The sequence below is a fragment of the Crocodylus porosus genome, unplaced genomic scaffold (genome assembly GCF_001723895.1).
Source record: "Crocodylus porosus isolate Cpor-Errol unplaced genomic scaffold, CroPor_comp1, whole genome shotgun sequence".
Taxonomy (NCBI): Eukaryota; Metazoa; Chordata; order Crocodylia; family Crocodylidae; genus Crocodylus; species Crocodylus porosus.
In genome coordinates this window covers 17577622-17584714 of record NW_017728947.1, presented here as the reverse complement: position 1 = coordinate 17584714, position 7093 = coordinate 17577622, and the positions used below count along the sequence as shown (strand labels likewise).

The window sequence follows — 7093 nt, the reverse complement described above, 5'->3', positions numbered from 1 at the left end:
GGGGGGTGCGAGACGGAGTCTAGGATTGTCCAGGGGGCATGGGGAGGGGAAGTGGCTCCCGCCACTGTGTGCATCCTGGGAGGCATGTGGGGGCATGCCCCCAGATCTGCGCAGAATGGAGCAGGGCAGGCTGCAGCTGTGGGCTGAGACCAGGGACCATGACAGGAAGCTGAGTTGCGCTGCGCTTATGGCAGGCAGCAGTGGTGCTGGAAGCAGGGCTACTGGGGTGGGGGGCTATAGCCACCCCAAATTTCACCATAGCCCTCCTCCCAGCGCCACTGCCGCCTGCCCTGAGCGCAGCGTAGCCCAGTCCCCCCCACTGGAAAGAGCTTGGTGCAGCCCTGACCCCAGTCCACAGCTGCAGCCCGCCCTTCCCTGTAGACACATGCTTCCCACCCACCATGCCTTCCTGGGGTGCATGTAGTGATCAAAGCTGCTCTCCCCCATGTTCCCCGGATGAACTGTGGCTCTGTCACACACCCCATTCTGGCTGGGCAGTGCCTGCTGCAGCTCCAGCCCCTGTCCCACTCCCTCCCTCACTATGGGTGGGGGGGGCACCAATCTGCCCTACTATTTTCTCCCCTTCCACCCAAGAGACTTACCAGCTGGATGCAACTGTATTGGAAAGTGGGTCAGTATTGGCCGACACGCCTCCTTAAAAATCAGCTATTGGTATTAGCCCTCAAAATCTCTATCAGTGCACCCCTACAGATAATGATGATTTTATTCTTAACTTTCTAGTTTATTAATGTTGAACAATATTTCTTCTGTTTTCAAAAGGCCATCTATCTATAGACACTTAGGGGTTGGTAGGTGACAGAACCTTTTTCCTATGCTTTCTCCTATGCTTCTAGCTTGATCTATAAGAATTTTGTGCCTACCCTGGGAAAACAATGCTTTAAAACTCTGTACCAGAATACCTACTACTTTGGATTAATTCCCAACTTTTGTGACTACAATTACAAAAATTTACAAAAGCAGAGAAAAGAGCACACATCAGCTTTGCTGAAAAATTACTAGCCAAAGCATGAAATCTGTTTGGCTACAAGTTACTCTCAAAATGGTGACATATGGCCTGTTCTGGGATGCAGCAGGTGCTTGTAGGAGTGGACTGGGGAGGGAGAGTGGACTGGGGAGTGGGGATGCTTTGTGCATCCTGTGGTCTGAGGAGTACCACAATATAAAACCACTGATGCCAGGAGCATTGCTTTGAACTCAACATGGTGGTTCAAGACATAAAGCCTACATGTGTGCCTCTCACCTCTCTCCCAGTTAACTTGTCTTTGTTCCACACCTGACAACTGTCCATGCCCATTTCAACTGGTCAACTTAAGGAAAGTGTGGTGCAGGTGATATGGTATAAGCAAGATGTGGTACAGGTGAACTAGCTGATTTGAGTTTTCCTAACTGTCAGATCTCTAATTAGGAAGAGTTCTGAAAACATCAGGGTTATAAAAAACCACAGGTGCTTACTTTTGCACAAACACACACTTAGTCTAGTAAGCAGAGGCATAAATAGCAGTTTGTGCTCTATGCAAAACCCTATAGTGGGGCAGTGTCACTGAGGGCCAGAGGTGAGGGGGTGCTGAGCATGGGTAGAGGAGGGAGCCTTAGGTGCTCCAAGAGACTCCAAGTCCCCAGCTGATGCTAGTGAAGCATCATCTGCTTGCCCCAGGTATTACTGCTACAGGAGTCTGCACTGCTCAACCATCCCAAGTTACACTACTGCCAGTAAGCATTCAAGGCCCATCATAATATTTTTTTCTTATGACCTATGGGAATTTTAACCCAGTTGTTAAAAATTAGTATAGTATATATCACTACTTAGTGCCATTATACATTCATATTTATCATTCTATGTTTTAACTTAAAAGTAGATCTGTTTTCTTTTAAAAAGTCTAAATTGCTATCTTCAGTTCTTTTTATGTTAGTAAACTTTTATATTGTACAGCTTTCAGTTTAATTGCCAACTTCCTGAAATTCCTTCAGGGTAAAGTATGATTTTCCAGTACACCAATTAGTATTATCAAATGTTTTTGTCCATTTTATATATTAATTAATGACTGAAAGCCAAATTCTGCCCTCAGATACTCCATGTATCTGGAAGTCATTGAATTTACATGGATGTAACCAAGGCCCAACAGGTTATCTGAGAGAGACTCAAAAGCAGACAGAACTAGAAAACACTTCTTCAAACTTCTCTTTAAGCCTAGGTGTAATAAAAGAGAGTATTATGCTGTCAATTTGGCCAAAGCAAGCTGTGGCTGAAAATAAAATGGCAGCTATGAAGACATGAGCCAACACATTCCATGTATGAAATAAACTATAGTGATAGCCTAACGCTCTGCAATGAAACTTGTTGTTCTCATTCACATATCCCTGTGTTTATTGAACTTGATGATCACTACACAAAGGAGAGTTTTTCAGTCTCTGGGCTGATTCCTATGTTGAACAGGTTGATGGATGTGGCTCCGTCTCCTCCTAAGGCAGGAGGAGATGCAGACTGAGGGGCTGCTTTCTACTGCAGTGGCACCTGCATGCAAATGCTGTGGTGTCAGCTTTGGGGCTCCAAAGGGAACCACTTGCCAGAAGAAAATGAAGCTTGACAGCAGTTCCTAACAAGAGGCAGGAAATGAGGGAGGGAGAGAAAAGTGATAGGAAACAAAAGGACTTTATAAAACAGGGATTTATTGCTTTCATTTGTAGCAATTTTCTTTTGTTCTGTTTAAGCGCTGTGTCTTCCAAGTCCATGCACTGCACAACAGAGATACCTGTCTAAAGAAAAAAAACTTTTATTCCAACCTGGAATTGACTTTCAAGATGCAACACAAGCTTTAGTAAAATATTATGGAGGGACAACAATAAACTAGTTCTAATTAATTTGGCACAGCTCTTGGCTGTGATACAAATCAAATCAATAATAATAGAGATTGTGCGCTCTCTCTCATTAGAGCACAAAATGGGTACCAATCTTTTCATGAAGATTTTGGATCATAAAATTGTGCTTGAGGTCAGTGCATTTGGCTTGTCCTCCTTTCCTTTTCCTTTTTTTTTTTGGAACAGGATGGGAAAATATACAACGAAGATATTTAGTACCTGAATAAAAATTTACATTCAGGCTGCCTATGATGCACAACTGAAACTACTTTAATATGAAGAAACCCTGGCTTAAGAAAATAAAGGTTTTAGTAGCTCACAGGGCTCAAATTAAACACGTAAATAGGTAACACTAGCCATTTCTCATGCTGCCTCACATTTCTCTATTTTTATCTGCAGGATCAGGCATGTTAGAGAGGGAGGCCTGGTAAGAATTGCCTCAGCCATCATTCTTGGTTACTTACATCTGTGGTCAATTTTCCACACTTTCTTCCATAAAAGGTAAACGAGGCACTGTACTTGCAACAGGATAATCTAAACAATATGAACAATGTTACTGTTAAAGACCATCTGGCTCATCAAGCGCAGCTCCAGACTTTTAACTCCTTAAGTGTGGAACCACGTACTATGCTTTTGCCTTTCCAAAATTCATTTTTAAAACTGGTAAAAGTAGAGCTCCTAACAGTAGAGCTCAAAAGGGTCCAGTGCACAAGGAATTCATTCTCCTTTCTTTACTGTTTTTCTCTTTCATCTGTTATAACCAGGACTAGCAATTACCATTACCATTTTTCTACAAAAAGGTCTTGGGATCTTCTGTAAGAAGCCACTGTCTATCAGGTTATAGACCTTTTTTTGTCTCATAATCATGTTAAAAACTAAGGGCCAGATCATTCTTGCAACTTTTTGAAAAGGGAAGTAAAAAGTAAAGCAAAAGCAAGTGTAGCTTGTGGCATCTGGTATCTACATGTTTCTTATCTTTCAAAATCCATCAGTTCTTTATACCTCTCATTACATGAGTGTGGAAGTCACCAGGAGGATAGCCCTGCAGGAAAAGGGGGAAAGCACAGAATGAAGGAGGGGAGAAAGAAGCATTTTAGGTATTCAAGGGGCAACATGACTGAGTTCACAGAGCACAGAACTGAGAGCCAGGAACACACGAATTCAAGGGCTGGTTCAACTATGGCCTTACTTGGTGTCACACATCTGGTCTGCGTGCATCAGTTTGTCATCTGTAAAATGGGGATGCTACTTACTCACATCACAAAAGTATTGTCAGAATTAATTAAAATTCTATAAAACCAAGTTGAAGATATAAGACCCAGTGTTGCCTTAGCCAATGGCCACTGGGTTCATTGGAACAGGCTCATAATCATGCAAGTGTCAAATAATATTATAATTGGTAGCCATTTAAATACGTTAATTTGCCTTCTACTAACACCAAAGCCAAAAGACAGACACTTTCTTAAAATAGGGACAACAATAACTGTGCATGGAATGGGTTAAAGATTGCTTAGTTGCAGCCTTGGAACTCCATGTGGCCAGACGGTAACGTAAGATAGGTTTGGGTCCTTACAATTTTTTTCCTCCAATTGTTGACTGTATGGAAAAAAAACATGGTTCTAACAACTTAATGTTCCTGGAAGGAGAAGAAATTAAGCATAAAAAGAGTTAAAGCAGAGCTGGAATTTTTTTTCTGAGCACAAACAACAGAAATGGGGGTTTTCACATTCATCAGTTTCTGGCTTTAATTCTGTGTCACCACTTTAAACAGAAGCATCACCATATCTGATTTTTAGGTAGGGTGCACACATTACCAAATCTTCCACTCCAACAAATTCTTCCACCCACTCCTTCCAGCATGTGTTGATAAACTCCTTCTTTGAGGCTATTACGATCTGGATCTTATTTTTGTTTAAGCCATTATATAAAGTCCATTGGAATATGTATTGCCATAAGTTTGGGGAAGCAGGAATTTACCATAAATTGTTCCTGGGAGGTAGTGTTGTTTTCTTCTCCCCTTCAGAAATCACACTAGGCCCATGACTCATTGGGGTGGGGGGGAGAGAGGCGCTATAAAAACACCAGAACAAAACAAGAATTATAGTGAGCAAGATACGTCAGAGTATTTTCTGATTACCAGAGTTAAAGTTAGGATTCACATATAAAACTTAATTTGGTCACACTGAAACAATTAAGTCTTGCTGTAGAGCACCAGCTTTACAACTATTTATGCAACCCGCCAAACGTAAGAGCTTTGCAAGCATAAACAATAGTACTTCACAAAACAATGATTTTAGATCACTCAAAAAAATTCCTCCTATGTGTCAGAAAACTTATAGGATAAGGACCTTGGATAAAAAGACTTGTTTTTAAAAACCCCATGGCCTATTTTTCTAATCTGGCTTCACTGTCTAAAATGGAAAACTCATTGACAGTGGTATCAACTTTGCTATCAACCTCTGTATGTTAATTAAGAACATTTCACTAGAATAATAATGCAAACACATGCTGAATGATCAGAGGGTGCGCTCCAAAAGCAGTTTGCAGAACTTTAAATGATATAGGGGCCAGCAGCCTTTTTAAGCCACAGGCTGGAACAACCCAGCCCCAATCTGATGCAGGCTGAGCAGCTCTGGTGATGCCTCAACAGCAGGGGGATTTGTCAGCACCCACACCAGGGCCAGACACTACCACTCCTCCTAGCCCCAACACCGCTCGTTGGTCAGGGTGCAAATACAGCTTTCAGCCAGTAGGAAACTGAACTGAGCCAAGGGGAGGAGACAGTTGGGAGCTGTGCCTGTGCCACTGTCACTTCTCCCCACCCCCTATTCCCCAGCTGCAATACAGGTACAGCTTCCAGCTGGCGAGGAACTGAATTAGGGCTGGGCAGCTGGATGCTGAAGCTGCTTATTTCTACCCCCCAGCTCCAGTGCAGGCACAGTGGGAAGCCCCAGCTCAGTTCCCCACCAGCTGGAAGCTGTGCCTGCACCGCAGCCATGGAGCAGAGCAGAGGGTGGTGAGAAATTGTGGTGATGCAAACACAGCTTCCAGTTGCCTAGCCCCAGCTCTGGCATGAGCATAGGCAAAGCCCTCTGGCTCTGTGGGCTGCATCCAGCCTGTAGGCCCTTGCTCTAAGTCTCAGGCTTTAAATCCTCCTACATGCTAATGCTGTTTCTTAGAGTTATTACTTGGTCGAGTCTGCTCCAACGCACTGGGATTCCAATGCATCAGAACAGCCTCCACGCTTATAGGCACCCATAGTCAAAGCCAATAGTAAACCTCAGGTCCATATTCCTAGTGTGATGCCCTAAACCAGTGGTGCTCAACCTTTTTGGCTTGCAGGCTGCGCCCAGCTACCCATCGGCTGGATCCAGTTGGTGGTCCCATTCTGCCACCCAGGACAGTCACAGCAGAGCCCATCCAACCATGCGGAGGGGGAAGGGAGCTTGATGTAGTCCCAACTCAGCCCCACAGGGGGGAGGGAATGACCTAGCTCCAACCCAGCTGGAGGGGGAGGCAGGGGGGTCTGATGCAGGCCCTGACGCAGCTGCACAGAGCTTGGGAATTTTGCAGCAGGGAAGCATGGCCATATTAATTGCCACTGCTTCCCCACCACCAAGTTTCCCAACCCATGGAGAGTCCCATGAGCCAGATACCATGGCTTTGTAGGTGCATTTGGCTCATGGGCCAGAGGTTAATCAACTCTGCCATATATCAGTACAGACCAACCTGCAGCATAGGTGCCACAAGTAGCAACCTGTGTATGTGGTGCACAGCAGACTGGAGAGGGGACAGGCAGCATGATGGCAGCAGGGAATTCAATCAGGCAGGGAGCACAGGGTAAGAAGCAGAAATTAGAGCAACTGCTTGGTCAGGGAGCAGAGAGCAGGGAGCAGATAGCTCAACAGCAGATCAAGTAAAGATAAGGGCCAGAGAGGCACTTGGGGATGGTGCAGGGTTAATCTGTGGAAACTTGTCAAAAAAGTTGCCCCCCAACCCTGTAAATTGGAGAATACATATTCCTCATTATCATGTAACCTCAAACCATCTGAAGCCAGAGGAAGAAACCGTTTTTAAAAGGCTGTTTTAAAGTGAAAGTTGAAAAAAAATTAAACCATAGTCTAATACTCTTAATTAGGTGCTGTAGGGCACAAGAGAATGTTATAGTTTCATAGTTTCTTGGGTCGGAAGGGACCTGAGTAGATCATCTAGTCCG

The 7093-nt window shown here is 44.2% G+C and overlaps 1 protein-coding gene and 1 long non-coding RNA gene across 2 annotated transcripts in view; both read right to left on the bottom strand.

Annotated features, from left to right (window-relative positions):
• Positions 1-7093, bottom strand: part of PARVA (parvin alpha) — a 108189-nt gene that overhangs the window by 64272 nt on the left and 36824 nt on the right. The window lies entirely within an intron of this gene.
• On the bottom strand, positions 2669-5211 carry LOC109321163. The gene is made up of 3 exons (XR_002103987.1): positions 3880-5211; positions 3342-3411; positions 2669-2775 (listed from the first exon to the last, which is right to left on the bottom strand). It is a non-coding gene; the product is annotated as an uncharacterized LOC109321163 (long non-coding RNA).